The sequence below is a fragment of the Periplaneta americana genome, chromosome 10, assembly GCF_040183065.1.
Source record: "Periplaneta americana isolate PAMFEO1 chromosome 10, P.americana_PAMFEO1_priV1, whole genome shotgun sequence".
In the NCBI taxonomy this organism is placed as follows: domain Eukaryota; kingdom Metazoa; phylum Arthropoda; class Insecta; order Blattodea; family Blattidae; genus Periplaneta; species Periplaneta americana.
Genome location: NC_091126.1, coordinates 178451582 through 178468597, shown reverse-complemented (window position 1 = coordinate 178468597; position 17016 = coordinate 178451582). Strand labels below are relative to the sequence as shown.

Genomic DNA, 17016 nt, shown 5'->3' with positions numbered 1-17016 from the left:
TGGGACAGATTGCACAGGCAAGCAGACTGGGAGGTAGGCAGTCAGGCAGACAGATGGGTAGACAGACAGACAGACAGACAGACGGACGGACGTACAGAGAGACAGAAGGATATTCGGACAGACCGACAGAAGGAAGGACGGATAAACAGACAATTTATAGCACTAGATCTATTACATTATATAATTCATGTTGAATCAACATACAGACGCACTAAAACACACCTTAATCAAATTCTCAACACACAGATCAATTTCAGAACACACACACTATTTGACACAACTCTTCATCACACGAACGCACCCACACAACAGGCAGCGAAGTTGAGATAGCGCTGAGATCTAGTAGGCTCTGAGGATGGTGCCAAGCAACACCGAATCAGCTGTAATCCACACATGCTTACATAATTAACACGAGTAAGATCGCCATTTAATCAATTAATTATATAATTATTGTATATATCACCTCAATGAATGTGTTGTGTGAGTTCTATTAAATTTATGTTCACAAAACTGTTCTGCCTTATATTATGCGTACAAATGCTCTCCATTGTACGAGATGGAGGAATGTCGCCACAAAGACATGGAAGGGTTCAACGGCTGCTCGGCTCAATCACTGCAGATCAATTACTAGAAATGCTTGCAAGTAGCTCATTCGTACATTAAAATGAATGAGATTGCGAGTAGCACATCCTTCTTGACACAATGATGGAAAATGTATAAAATAAACATACCAGCGGAGAGTAGAAAAACTCGCACGTTAATTACTCGTACAAGACAAATTTCTTCGCCACGTCTGTCCATCCTTGAACAAATCCGACTATGAGCGTGGGTTTTGTCAGTTTTATCATACATGTCCCTTAATGTCAAATAATAAAAGCTTGTGTATGTACTCAACTCTTAACTAATGGCTTGGAGTCACAATACTTTCTTAGTCGGTCACATGATTCGCTCCGAGTAACGATTTCTGAGTGTTGGTATTTTCCATCCAGTGGTGAAGTTCAAAATAATCCTTTCCTCACTTTCCTACAATAAACAGCGCGCCATCAAAGAAACTGCGGTTTGAGTCAGTGCGATACCATATAGGCCTACTAATTACATACCAATTCGCAAAGTGTCGTGTGATACACAAGCTCATGACCCCGTGGAATTTGTGAAGTCGACGAATGCACTGATGAAATATGGTGTCAAATAAGTGAGTTCCTTTGGACTGCGTCATGTTAATTGATATATTTCTGAAATGTTGCAAACTGGGCAGACGTAATTAAGGTCTCATTCAAATGTCCAATCTTGACTTTCCATTTACTTCATTTTAAAATTTTCGGATCCACTAGCAGATCCCATCCTTAGATCGCCGTCGCTGGAGATCTGAAACAGTCTCTGGGTTCGGAGAGGATGAAGCGGATGAAGACACGTGTCATGATCTGGATATGCGTATGGCGTGAGATGATGAAGATGAATATGACATGAAAGCTAAAGTTTTTTCTACAGGGAGGAGGAAGGGAAATGGACCGTGGCAATGAAAATTTAAATCCGGGATATCCCTAAATAACCTTGGAATCGATGGAAAAACCACAGTCAGGTTGGTCGGTCCGGGGATTTGAACCCCGAGTCCCGTACTTCACACATGAGCCACCTCGCTCGGTGAGCACTCAAACTGTCCATTACAGATTAACCCAAATCTATGTTACAACATTTCACTAATTTTTTAGTCAGAGATGAAAAGTATATAAAAATTCTTTTTTAAATACGGAAAGAATGAAGGAAACATTAAATGGATAAATTTTATAAACTGCGGCGTTTCCAGCATGAAATGTAACACAACCTGTTTGTTTCTGTATACCCTTGCTGTGTTACCTTATAGGCTTATGCCCTGTTTTGTGATGCTGACCATCTGGATCTGTTATGTCCGGCCCTAAAACCTGATTGATAAGAGTCGAGAAGTTTGTATTTGTTTAAGTATTCCGTCAGTTGCTTGCGTACAATGTGTTCCAATGTTTTGGATAGGGCACGTAGGATGCTGATAGGTCTATAGTCTATAGTCTATGGCAGTGGTGGGCAAAATGAACGCAACCCACAAGACAGGATTTAAATGCCAACTACATACTGTGGGAGGGGTTGCGCTCTACAGTGCAGTGATGGATTTACAGACAGTTGCGCCACTACACTCCTACCTACATACGTTAGAATAGTCCATTCACGTGATATTTAATTAATCATTTTTCAAAGAAATTTCTTCGAAATTGGGATTTATATCTGTGCATGCTATTTTCAGTTGCGCAAGGAGATGAGCATCGCTTAAGTAGGATCTGTGGCTGGACTTTATAAATTTCGTTTTAGACAACAGCTGTTCGCACTGGTAGGTTGATGAATACATAGCGTCATTTCTCATAACGATGGTCCTGGAACACAAATATGGTCCACGATACAATCATTCAAAGATCATTGTAGAAGTAACATAGACCGATCGTAGATAGCTGCAATGACTTGACTTCAAACTACAGTACAGCAAAAATATAGATGAACGAGGTACTACGTTATGGAGTAGGGCCTACAACATTTGAATAGTTGTATCGCGGACAATAGTTTTGTTCGAGGACCAAAGTTATGGGAAATGACGGTACTCATTATTTTTAAAGCGAACTGTCTAAGCAGTGGATATGTAGTACTGGACATCTTTTAAAAAAATTTAGCCCCCAGTAGACCTTCACATTCTGCTTTCAAGAAGCCATCATTCTGCAAATCCAGTACCTCTAACTTTAATTCTGGGATAACATTTTCAATTTAAACATGAAAAGGAGTGGCAAAAATATTGAAATCTTTCTCCATCCTTTGAAAATCACTGAATCTGCGTTCTTTGAACTCGTATAACAGGTGATCTGTTTTAAGACTGTACATATTTAAGTTCGCGTCCTGAATATTTGTAACTGATCCTAAACATGAGCAATGAAGGAACCGCCTTTCTTGTAAGTGTGATATCCTCTCGATTCATACTATTCTGCGAAAAACATTGTATCACTAGTGAAGCTCCGAAGTACAGCAATCCAATATAATCCGCCACGTACACGCGCAGTATTTTCATGGAGTGGGGGAAGGGGAAGGTAGGGGGTAAGTTTGATGCTTCGCTGAGCTCTGACATCACTGCGGTAATGCCGCAGGAATGCCCGCCATTGGTCCATAGTCATTAAGAGATGGAAACACTAGAAGTACAGTTCCACAGCCGTTGCGCTCTGTATTCCAAAATTCTCACATGATTGTCTAGGAATGGAAGGCAGATCCCTTAGCCACAAACCAACAGGCCATCTCACTCACTCACTCACTCACTCACTCACTCACTCACTCATTCACTGAGTTACTGCTAAGCCAAAAAAACATTTGATTGGAATGGTCAGTGAACATTAAAATTGAAAGATATGTAACAAACCAAAGAACTCTCGAACTAGTTTGAAAAAAAATCACTGTTCCTTTGGAATGGATTTTGAGACAGTATCAGAGCACATGCACAAGATGGGTCGATATTCCCAAGTGCTACAATGATCTCTATTCTCGGTTAGCTTGTGTCTCTCTTGCATAATTAAAGCAGTCTTGTCACGAATCGCATCGTGAATTCATGGTTCCGGGAAAGCTCAGAATACGTTACACAATTTTGGTAGGCTTACTTTGTTACGACAACAATTTTATCGTAAATAATAAACAACGAGATTTCCTTGAACCGAATTGTCGGAGTATATTTAAACATTTTTAACGTTCATTGACGAATTTCTTTCTTGGGTAATTAAATCTATGAAATTTCTTTAGGCCACCGGCAAATTCTGTGTGACTTAAATTGTGGCTTCATGTTAACGTACCTTCAGTAACGAATTTACACAGAATTTGTGTGAACTCAAAGTTGGGTTCTGGGGTCTTGTCAGCCCATTTGAGTTGTGTGGATATAAAGGAAAAATTGTGACGGTGTCGTATATAGTTCCTGTAGTAGCTCATTCGGGAGAGCATTCGTGCGCTAAGCGAAGGGTCCCGGGATCGATACCCGGGCCCGGAACAATTTTTCCTTGAAGTTATTCTCATAATATAGTATTTATGCTTGGTGAATGCAATGTATGTTTTCCTGTGTATCAAACTTTAAGCATAACATAATTCATGGTGAAAGAGTGTTTCTATGTATCTGGAGATTAAATAATAATAATAATAATAATAATAATAATAATAATAATAATAATAATAATAATAATAATAATAAATCCCATAGCAATTGTCAGATAAAACTACTTTTGTAGAAATATATTTTACTAAAATATTTTTCGAAAGCTATTAAGTTGATGCCACACTGAAGCAACCGTTTCCAACTTTATTGCTTATTTTAAAGATGCAATTCCTTTCGTAAAGGGATAGTTTACGGATTTGAAGGAAGGCTAAAAATGTGTGATATGATCAACTTACATTACTTACTTTTGAAACATTTTGTATATTATTTAATATGAAATTAAGTATTTAACTGAGCAGTGGTCAGTTCGTCAAAGAATCTCTGCTGAGCGGCTTTTAATTATCGGGAACTGAAGCGGGAATAATGTCACTTAGTCGGTATTTACCGGTAAGTGATGATAATTCTATATGGAAAATAGTTAATTCCATATGCATGAACATCGTCACTACTCGTCTGTTTCCTGTCTAGTGATTAAAACTGTAGGAATATTTTGACTACGTAAAATTCTGTAAATATATTGGGAAAAACTTGGCGATTGTTTTATGAGAAGTCTGGCAATATATATATTAGTGAAAAGAAAAATACTTACCTCTAGTCGGAGAGGGAACCCTTCGTTTTGGGCGGTCACGCAACAATCTGAAAGAAGAGAAAATTAATACGTCACCATTTTAAATTATATGACTACCTAGGGATTTCTTTAGCCATGAAGTATTCTAAAAAAATCGTAAAATTAGCACTCAGTGATTTTAATGATAGTGCAACACAGTACTGGATAATTCCCGGAATTGTTAATTTAAACATTTTATATAATAAAGAAAGTATAGTTGAAAAACGTGTTGTCTCCGTTCTTGAAAAGTTTAACATGTAGCATTTATTCCACATTCTACGCAGAATTAAAATCTGCAGTGACAGCGTAACAAAACAAGTATTACTCATCTTAGTATGGTGTAAAAAAGGAGCAGACTTATTCTTTTATTTCACGAGAAAAATACTAAAACGCCGCAGAGGTCTGCATCGGACGTTTTCGCTCGAGCGCCAAGTAGTTCATAGCATAATCCGATAGGTAGCGCACATGCATGATGGGTAAAATTGTTGCGAGCGATAAATTCTTGAACGGTATAAGCCGAGCGTTAGACATTCGTTCTTGTTACAGTGATGAACTATGTAGTAACATCATAGATGTTTATCATTTCAAAATTTTGCAGTGTTTAACTAACCTCTCCATACTACAACTACAAAACTTGCTTTAAAATGTAATATAAATGTTGTAGGGAAATGTTTTTTTTTTCCAAACAGGACTGATTTTTTTTTTTGCCACATCTGATAGATGTTATTGGATGTAAATGTAATTATTATAAACGGAGAATACAATTACGATAATGCAAGAACTGTATCAGGTTTTCTAGTAGTAGTAGTAGTAATAATAATAATAATAATAATAATAATAATAATAATAATAATAATCTCTAATAATAATCTCTAATAATTAGTGTATCAATCTTTACGTCTGTAACAGTTGTGCAGCATGATTATTTTCGTTTTATTATATTTTCTGTGACGTTATCGCTGTACTAATATTGTTATTAATCTACTGCTATATGTAAAACGTTGCTACATTGTCGCAGAATATAGGCGGAACACTATGTATGGACCTATCATATTATATATGTGGTAAAACAAATATTGAATAATTATTAATTAGCAATAATAACTGTATATCGAATTTTTTCATACTATTTTATTTATAAATGCATGTTACTGTTTTGGTACGTTCCATTAGACTTTTCATTAACGTTTGTCATAAACGCAGAAAATAAAGCCTTATTTTTACCGTGTGGGCAAAACATATGTGTATCTTATCTGTCGCCTTCCATACAAGATAAGACATGTCGGTGAGATGACCTTGTACTGTGCTTCTATTTATTACAAGCGTATCACGATCGATCTTATCTCGCTCGAGGGTGCGACATTCGACCGAGTTCAAGCGAGCGATTTAACTCCAATGCAGCACTCCGTAAGACGGAGAAAACTCATTTTAAAATGATGCTCCTAAAAATTAATTCACAAGTGAATAAATCAATTTTAAGTGTTCTTTAATCTTCACTGTAACAATATTTTACTACGCTTCAATTCAGCATTAAACAATTCTTCCACTTTTGCCACGTTTATTTTCAACAAGTTTATACATGATAAATGAAGAACGCTCTATTCCTTATATGAACGTAAATTGAATAATGCTTCCTTTGTTCAACAGACAGCAGAACTTAGTTTTAACAAACAATTAAGAATTTATTCGCATTATACGACGCAAAAAAATGAAGTACTCTGATGCTGCAAAAGTACGTTCTTGGCATCCCTGACACAGAAAAATTGGCTTCGGGTATGCCAGCTGCCCTCTCTTGAAAGAGGCAAAGTGCATGTTTGAGTGGATTATGAAGGCATAAACAAAGGCGTGTCACGGAGGAACTGAAAGCGCACAAGAGTGGAGAGAGTGGGGATCGGTGAATGCAGAGGGGAACTGAAATCACCTGTCACAATCACCGACATCTCTCACGAGGTTAAAGTAGCCGCACCCTAACACCAACAGACTGTTCCCGGTAGTAAGAACATCCAACTCGCTGCACGATCTGCACTCCATTTTATAACATTCTTGGATGCTTAAGTACTTCCATAATTATTGAAATTTTTGTGTAATGTATTTTTGCACTCTAATATTATGAAGTGTAAAGGAGCTGGGAAGAAACCTGGTCACAGGAATAGGAATGGAAAGGCTTTGATTTTCTTTCCGTCACTTACGACCTAAAACAAATGTTGTGTTAATTTACGTTTCCTTGGTAACATTTAAGTTTTTATAGAAACTGACTGCCATACCCCATTATCTCTTGGCTTAGTTGCCTCGATGACTTATTGGTGCCACTTATGAGGTTCAAACCTATTTGCGGACATTTGACTAAACAAAAATCCTCCTAGGATCTATATTTTAAATAATCTCACATGCTAATATTCCTTTCATTGATGAAATTTCCTTTTGTGATCGTCTCTCTCCTAATCGGGCGCAGTACTCGAGCCTTCCCAGCTTTCAAAGATAATACTTTAGAGGAATAAGCCCAATAAGTACACCTGTAATTATTTTCCTCAACTTCCGTTTGTTACGTTTAAGATATTGATGTCCAAGTCCTTTTTGCGAAAAGCTTACGAGCTTATGACCTTTGTTCAGGAACATTTTCCCAGTACAAAAAATTATTTTCTCTCACGCTCATTTTTTCCTTTAAAATGGTTCTGGATAAGTCCATCACAGAAATCAAAGTCCATTAAAAAGGTGTATGTACCATCATACACTTATTTCACACCCATACCGTAGTAACCCTGTTACATTTTGACAGTGTTTTTGGGCATACCGTTTATCTGCTTGTTGAATTATTGGATAGATCGTTTTCTGATATGCATTGAATTTTACCTGATAATTATATACATTAAATAAAACAAATTTATAAAAACAATGGTACTTAGTGTCCATGGAATCTAGCATTGCTAGAAGGTCTGCCTTTAAAGAGTTCTTAGGAGTCAGCATAGCAAACTTCTCCAGATTTGTAATAGACTGCACTGTTCGTCCCCTCCTTAGAAACTGACATGTCTTCCACTGTTCAGAATCACTCAAGTCATTCCTGGTAAGGATCAATGTTGGATGATCACAAGCAACTCGAATCCATGATACTTGAGTAATGCGCAATGTTAACGTATTTAGAGCCCTATCAGCTTCTGAGCCACATCCAAGAAGTCTTCAGATTTCATTGTAATAACTTTGAATGCTTTTAATTCTGGCCGACCTTACAATGTCCTGCATCTCATCAGGAGCCATGGCTTTACAAACCCTCTCCCTTAGCAGTTGTGTATGGTTTCCCTTGCTGCCGTAGTTTCCTATTTTCTACACACTTCTTTGCCTTGGATACTTTTATAGTTAGCGGCCTGTTATTATCCATGATAAATGCTACAAAACCGCTACATTCACTGCAGATCAACACAGCGAGTAACCCTCCACAGAACATACACTAGGTGGCTCTTATATCGTTCATCAGGACTATACTACGGGACTTATATCGAGTGTCATCTAGAATGCACTCGTTTGACTACATGGAAGGATGTTTGACACATATCCATTACTATGACATTGGCGCTGCTACATATATCACATTCAGTGACAAAAACAAAATTTGACCTCGGAGGCACTTATACCGTTTTCCATGTCTGCTCCTCAATCGTTGTCTACTTAAAAGTAATATAAATAAAAAAATAGTGTTTTAATGAGATTCTAAGTATATCCCTTCCTTTTCAAATAACCAGCAGTACTGTCAAGTGGAACGTTAAAATACTAATATTCACTTCCGCAAGAGGGTTGGTTAGTCCTAGTACTCGCTAATCCATCAATAAAAGGGATCTTACCTGTCTATCTGAATAGATTCTGTCCACGAAACGACAAAATTTAAATTGTAATCTAAGTCAAGAATAAAAATAATTCTGTGTCTATTCTAAGAATAGAAAAGTCACGAAGAAATCAGTCTCATTTAATTCGGAATAGATCACTATTTATGACTTGATTTAAAGTGAAACCCTAATAATTTTCTAATAAAATTTTATTTCATGTGCATACCTACTGAATAAATCGTCTCGTTACTAATTATAATCGATCACGAAGTCGCTATATACAGGTAACATTGCCAAAGTCACTTTTTAAACCGAAGTATCGAAGAGACCCTGATTGTCTTGTAAAGTTTTGGAGAAAACAGAGTTCGCCTATGGCATAATCCACGTTGGTTTTGAGAAAAGGAGATACACGAAGTTCCATTTCTTTTATGAGTTCTTGAGCTCCACTTGCAGTTACTCGTAAATGAGATTGCAGTGGTTCTTTCTCAGAAATTCGCCTTCAGCGCTGTCCTGTATTCGTTTTAGTTCCTGATTTGTTCAGTTCCCTTCAGACCTGATTGACAGCACAATGCATTCTAATCTGTCCCGTAATCTGAGTTACACTTCATCGCCTCTTACGTCCCTTTTGTCTTCATGATAACAGTACTGCCAGCAATAACATTTGTTTTCCCTTAGACTAAATGAACGCTCAGTTATATTATCTTAACTAATTATGTATTTTTATTTTATAACTTGTTTCTACTTTACTGCGTGTTCAGTTCAAAGTGTGTCATGGCTCGCTGTATACCGTCATGTGGCTAGTCGTTGAGCCTAGAGAATTCAATCTTCCTACACTACCACAGAGGCGTATTACATATGTGCCAGAGAAGTTGCCTAGCAAGTACGGCGTTCATTCTGAAGAGTATTTACCGATACGTACGGTAACGCCTGTAGTGGCAGGAATGTGAACTGTTTGGAAACACGTACTGAGGTGAGTGGAGATATGTGGAGAGGGTTAAGACGATTACTTACGTATTTGTTGACATTAACTTGGACGGTCAACATGGACACGGAGCATTTGATTTGTATTGTGGAATGTTGCCGTACGGAACCGATGATAACAAATACCCTGCGTACGACTTGCCCGCGCAAAACACAGTTCGAAAGAGGTTATGGTAGCATACAGACCGCCATCTGTTGCTACGACGTTCAAGGTATACCGTACACGTTCTCAAGTTCAGATTGAACGCCTTCATTAATAGGCAACTTCTCTGATATAAAAGCTGAAACTCGCTTCATATCGCTGACTCACGACAGTGACGTCATGATACTTTGAAATGAACATCCAGTATTTTTTGTGTTACCAAGCGAGTTTGTTATATTAATACATTCATATGTAAGAATATTAAGCTTCTGAGACTGTATTTCCGTAATGTGATGTAATGTAATGTATAGGGCGCAGAATTTGTCCAAAACCACATGATCCTAGCTACCGTATACATAATTTGAGACGAAATACGAGCATAGTTTGTTGGAGCACATTGTGACATTTTGTGACAAACAATGTATTTTGTGTTTGTTTGTTTTCCTGTTTTCCCATAAAGTTCACAGTCTCACAAATTTTAAAATTTAATTGATGTAGAAATATTTAAACATTGTAATGTTTTTGTTTCACATTGGAGGTATAATTACATAAGACATTATTATTGCTGTTACCATTAACATCATTACCATTATCATTACTATTGTTATTATTATCATAATCATCATCATCATCATCATCATCATCATCAACAACAACGTTTTATCATTATTTTGCTTCAAAAGTGAGGCGTCATTTTCTTCTAATTCAACAACTTCTAGTTAATGCGTAATTATGACAGAATAATTATTCACAATATATCTTGAAATACTGACATTTTTCCTCGAACACTTTAAGGACTAAGTGTATAATTCCGTAAGTGAACAATCATTTTTCTAAAAAACATTCCTGGAGACATACTGTGTATATCGTTTCGTAATATATACTTGATAAAGTTGTAAAATAACCGTCTGATCCGAATTTAAGTAATTGAAAAGGTATAATATAAACATTTTCAAATAAGTACTTAATATTCTTAGTAAAATTATTGTATTTCATAAGTATGTACAGGTACACCACTGACTTGTCTAAATTTAGAAATATTTAAAGTTTAATACTTCCTAACCCGAACTCATTTTCTTATTAAATTTGGTGCAGTGATTACATGATACTTCTATATCATTAAACAATTTGTATAATTAAGAATGCTTTTATAGTTAATGATGTATGCTCTTTTAACTCGGTGTATATGATCTGCGTAAGGGAGTACCATTTTCTTGATATCTCATATAATGCTCACTATTTTTAAATGTCTGCTTCATTTTATTCACAATGGACATTTTAACAAAACTATCGTTTCGGTATATAAATAAGAAATAATTTTCCTGATATTTTTTCAGTGAACTATTTATTCTTTTTTTACTTTTTGTTTAAAAAGTAAAGTTATAAAAATAAACCTTTAAAGCTGAAACAGTGATAAAGGTAAATTTTATTCTCGTCTATAAAATACACAACCTCGGAAAACTTCATTATCTAAAAGTGTACGACTTATGTGTAAAACGGATTAAAAATGTATGTTACGAGAAATGAGCTCAGCCACTTAAGTGGGCGCGAAGAACTGCAGCCTAAAGGGCTAGACCTAGTTTTACGTAGTTAATCGAGAAGAATTGGCGATATCTTAATTTCTTTCATAAAACTGAACAAGAAACTTTATTAAAAGGAAGAAATAATAAAAGTTTATTTTTGAACCTCAATGGTGTACACGATTCCTTAATCGATTCGCAGATAGGCCTAATGAGAACGAATAGAATCCACTCTGCACCGCAGACAAACCTCAACAGTCAGATAGGTATGCTGCAAGTTGAAAATTGCGTTTCTGGTGTCAGGGATTTGGAAAACATTCATGTCCTATTTATTTATGTCAAATATTCCAAGTCAATTACTGCAATATCAAAATTCGCCTTTATTCTCTATGTAAGGAATAAATGAAACAATTGTTCCAGACAAAAAGTAGTATGCAAAAATGAGGAAATGAACACAATATCTAAATAAGAAGAATTTTTTTGTGTTCAGGTGCGTGCAGTACAGTAGCCACAGGTCTGTACTTTGTGATTGGCACGGGTTGGAATTGGAATTTAAGTGAGGGGGAGCACGGATGGCCCAACACTGCGACCTGTTGAGATCTATTGCGCTAACACTCGATATGTAATGAGTTGCGTGCAATAGATCCCCTACGCGCACCAACCCAACAACATGGCTCCCTAACGACCGGTCCCTACAGCCAACAGAAATCCATATACCATGCCTGCTTCGGCAACTCATCCCAAGGCCCCCCTGTTTGTCCGAGGCGAAACTCCTCCCCCGAGTAGGTTCGCCTCGGGTGCTCGTTGCAGAAGCCATCCAACGTCGCTTAGCAACATTCCACGGAGGCCGGTCGAAAGATCCAGTAGTTCCGGGAGGCCGCCTGTAGAGTGATCTGAAAAACCAGAAACGGGATGATTAGGAAAGGATGATGGGGGAGGAAAGGAAGTGGCGAAGATGAGTAGGGTTACAATCGCCTGATAAATTTACCTGAAATTCATCCATAGCAGTGAGGGGAAAATCCCGAGAAAACCTCACCTAGGCAACTCGTTCTAATCGGGAATCGAACCCAGGACCGCTGGGTTCGAAGTTAGACTCGCTAACCCCTCAGCCACAACGGCGGACGGCACGGGTTAGAAACCCGAATCCTCGCCTAAATCTCATCCAGCTATCATCAATTTTAACGACGCCAAATGAGAGCTTTTTTGTTTCAGCGTCATTAACTTAACTACTATAAACGAAATGTTGGAGTACTTAACTCGAGAATCAAAGCGACTGGGTGATCGTCGCAAGGGACTCGACAATTAAACTGGAAGCTCCATAGAGTTATAGAACAAGCGGTAAAGTACAAGAAAGCACTTTCTCTTCATTTTGACCTTTAATTGATATTCTACTTACTTACTTATTTACTTATGGCTTTTAAGGAACCCGCAGGTTCATTGCCGTCACTGGTATTCTACTAAAGATTCGAAACCAAAAACCATCTAAACGCTGTGAATTTCATACGTTAGACCAGAAGGATTTATAGCTGGTTTAGAAGCCCGATGTCATGTCATGATAATTCTACGTAAGTTTCGTCATGTGTCTGTCTAAACAACAAGGGCCGTATTCATAGACATTCTTAGCGCGGGCTTTCGGTGGATGATCAGCGAACTAACGTTTTTCGTATTCATAAACCAGTGTCAGCGATATGATATGATATGAATCCTGTTTAGCACGCTCGTAGACCGGGCTAGCGAAATGTCTATGAATAGCACCCCAAATGTTTAAGAGCTCTATATAATCCTATCGTCGGCTTATTTCTGAAACCTCGTAATTCCAACTTTTCTTGAATGTCGGATTAGAGGTGAAGTTTGTGTATATTGTCAATGCGCGTTTGCCGATAAACCTTGTGTCTACTGTGTTTTTATATTTTATAAATAACAATTGCATAACACTTCTTAGATGTGGTATAACAGTTACGTTGTATAATTCCCTCAAATGAAGTTACGAGATTCTAGAAGTAAACCAACGATAGAATCTTTATCGACGTTTCATAAAGTTTTTCCACAGTATAAAATATTGTAGCGCCCAAACCGGAATTTATTTGCGTTTTAAACTGTACTCTTTCACGTTCTGGGGTCGCTGAATTCAGCTGATTTCAACACGCGCTCTCTCTACTGCCATCAGCAGCACTTGAACTTATCGAGAGGTTGGGAGGCTACTTAGAGCTGTCAGTGTGCAGACAGCCCCTCTTGTTGGACACGTCACTCTGGTCGGTAAGACAATTGGGTCAGTCGGCATTATAGCCAGAGTTGCCTGCAGTGTATAGTGCTATTCAGAAGTCAGGAACTCCTGAATCTGAACATGAATACCGTGAAACAAAACATGTATTCACGATGGTTGTGTGAATTATTTATTGTCCATGGACAAGAGAGGAAAAAAGTATTTTTGAAAATATCTCAGCTGCACAATGTCCGGCATATACTGTTATTCCAGTTATCTTGAACCATACATCTCCTAAGTCTGTCTTTCGAACTGCTCGGTACGGCATGTACTCATCAACGTAACGGCATGGCAAGAATGCCCCTCCCTCGGGTAACGTGATTCTTCAGAAAACGTTGGTTCTTTCACTTTACGGCTCTCTACTGTAAAAGAACTTGGTTCAATACAGACATCATCTCACGACACTCCGGTTTCGAGAGAACATGGTTTCGTAGCAGGTCTTAATAAACCTGTAATGAGTAATAAGTATTTAAATATAATCGTGTGTGCACTCCTCCTCTCTCATCCGGGCTGGGGACTGGCAATGGCGGAGTTACTACAGGCATTTCTATACATTATATAAGCCTACACCAGACTATTCCAAGTGGGGGGGGGCAGCCCCCGTGATGCCCCGTGGCTGCCCTGCCGAGGCCCAGAGAGAGACAGCAAGTGAGTGGGAAAGAGTGTTACGTCATTTTTGTATCCAGTACACATTTTTCAAGTATTATGAGGAATTTAAATCCCTAGTGTGTTGTAATTTTATCAGTAGCAGCGAAAAATGAAAAACAAATACGTTTTGTCATAAAAAAAATCAATTCATTTTCCCCGGAAAATGGTACGTGATGGGGCAATTTGGATTTTAAACTCAGATTTAAGGCATACATATTAGCAATATTCAGCTATTTTTATTTCGGAGCAAGCCAAAAAGTAAATACTTTTGTTGTTCAGTGTAATCAAACAATCCAGAATATATTTTTTTTTACAGAATATGGAAATTTGAATGTTTATGTTAAAAAATCCTGAAATAAATATATGGACAATAGTCTATTTTGTGCTGGAACGCCTAAAATATGCAAAAATATGCAGGATCAACTTTGCTTATTCGTCATCATAGACGCTCAAAACGTGTAAAAAAGTTTTTATATTACTTTTAAATGTCTAGTAGAATATGCATTTGCACATGAATCCTGGCCCTATTTGTGACAGAAAATCACTACAAACCACGACGAGTTTGGCTCATCCCGGGACCTCCCTAATGTTAGACTACCGTTTTACCACGGAGCCGGATCGTCTATATACTATACGGTTTAACATGAGTAGAGAGGCTATGTTTAATTCATTTTTAAGGAAATAAAAAAACATAATATTTTCTAACATTAATTTTCTATTTATGAATAAAATTGCATTTTAGTGACATTTTTCTAAAAGCTGAAAATCAAATTTCTATTCGCTTCAGCGGTTCACGCACGCGTCACGAATGTTTTACAAAGCCAGTTATGCAACGAGATGTTCGGATACTCTTTATCTGCCCTCACTCAAAAGCTTTTTAACATTGGAAATTTTACAACAAAATGCAAAAATTATTGTGCATATAGTAAATAGTTCACCTTAGGGAAGACTTTATTTCTTAGTCAGTCTATTCTGGGTAACCGGAGAAACCAGAAAACAGACCTTTGGATTTGTCTGGCAGCAACGCAACGCTCCGTGTTTTCAATTCCAATTAAATAGTAATTTACTTAAACTCATATATTCCATTTGAATTATTCCCGGGTAAATTTAATACTACGCACCGAATTCGGAGAAGACCGACCAAAAGCTTAGCATAATTCGCTAAGGAAACACAGACGAACAGTACGCGTGTCCAAAACTGCTTTAGATATCATGGATACTGAACACACGTAGCCTATTTCCATGAAAATGTCGAAAGCCGTTGTTCGCAACATCGCAACACTGTCTTCCTCTTTGTACTTCGTACAATCAGAAATTAAAATAAATATATATAGGAGAATAAGTCCTGCAAACGTGTTAGATGATATTGAAAGCGAGAAAGAAGATTATGCAATTTCCTGCTCTTAAATGCAAAAGTTAAAATAATTCGTGTTTAATTAAAGTAATAGCTCATAAAGCGCCTTTCTAAATTATTCATCCCTAGATATATTACAACATGCACACTTTCATTACGATATTAAAAACGATTTATGTTGGAGAACATTGCCATTAAAGATTAAAAGGAAGAAAAGTGACATGAAGGCATTATTATAGCTTTGTACTTATTCAATCATTTTACCAAAGCTGTCTTTCCGGTGAAATGATACATCTACGAAAAATAATTTGTTTCAAGTTGAAATAAAGTTAGAGGCATGTTTAATACAGTTTCTCGAAATTACAGTGCAATAATAATAATATACAAGTTGAGATATTATTATTATTATTGTTATTATTATTATTATTATTATTATTATTTTCATAATCACCGTTAATTCTCCATTCACGAGCAAGCGTTGACATTTTATACTTCCAGCTTTAGTTACAACATCCTGCAATTAAAATTCAGTAATCAAACTAAAATTATATGATAAAACTATTAAAAGCGATTTCAATCTATTACACGCAAAATGATGGCACACAAATATATTCATCTATCCATCGATTACAGCCAGATGCACTATGTATTCGCCATATTTCAACCAACAAGACGGAGTATTACAGTACCGACAAATTAAACTCCTGTATATAATCTGATTCTCAAGCTGCAATTCAGTCAGTTAAAACAATAAGAATCTTCTCTATCTTACTTTGAAAATAAGATCTGTATTTCAATACTATATGCCTATTCTGGGTTGAGGACACAAAAGCATTGTAGGCAATGAAGAAACAGGTGACCTGCAGATCTACCTTATTTTACGCACGAAGTGTTCCACCTCATATTAAATTAGTAAGTAGTTAATTATACTTGGAATTCACACTGGACTGAAAGTCACAACATTTCAATTACGAAAAACTTGTATTTTCCTCAAGTGTGGGTAGAATGAAAAGCAAAGCACAATCTCCAAACTTTATTAGTATGCAATTTATATGTGGCCATGTCAAATTTTGAGATTATTTTGGATGATTCAAATTTAAGAATGTAGACGTATTCAAGTGCTTTTGTGGTGATATCCATCTGTTGAATATCTATTATTTGAATATGCTGTATTTTTATACGCATAGACAATATCTTACTACGTATGTCGTAAATTGCAACGTCACCTATGGACATCCTATATGTACTACATATTTTTCAAAAGAACTCTTGGTATAACTTTCTCATTTATTTCACTCAAGGCTTTAATTACTGTATTTAAGTGTTTATTTGTTGTCATGATTAGTCTAAACTATAGCCTTCGTATACAGAATACAAAATAGGGCTTCATAAATTTGAAATAAATATTACCACTGCTATGAAAAATGAAAATACTCAAAAAGACTAGAAACAAATTGTTACAATATTTTACATAAAAACTGAAACTGT

General features: G+C 36.7%; 1 protein-coding gene across 3 annotated transcripts in view; it reads right to left on the bottom strand.

Annotated features, from left to right (window-relative positions):
* PMCA (plasma membrane calcium-transporting ATPase 3) overlaps nucleotides 1-17016 on the bottom strand; it is an 805979-nt gene that overhangs the window by 656460 nt on the left and 132503 nt on the right. For all 3 annotated transcript variants that reach the window (XM_069838528.1, XM_069838532.1, XM_069838529.1), the window contains exon 3: nucleotides 4788-4834. The gene's annotated coding sequence lies outside the window, so the exon portion shown is untranslated. The remainder of the gene's footprint in view (nucleotides 1-4787; nucleotides 4835-17016) is intronic.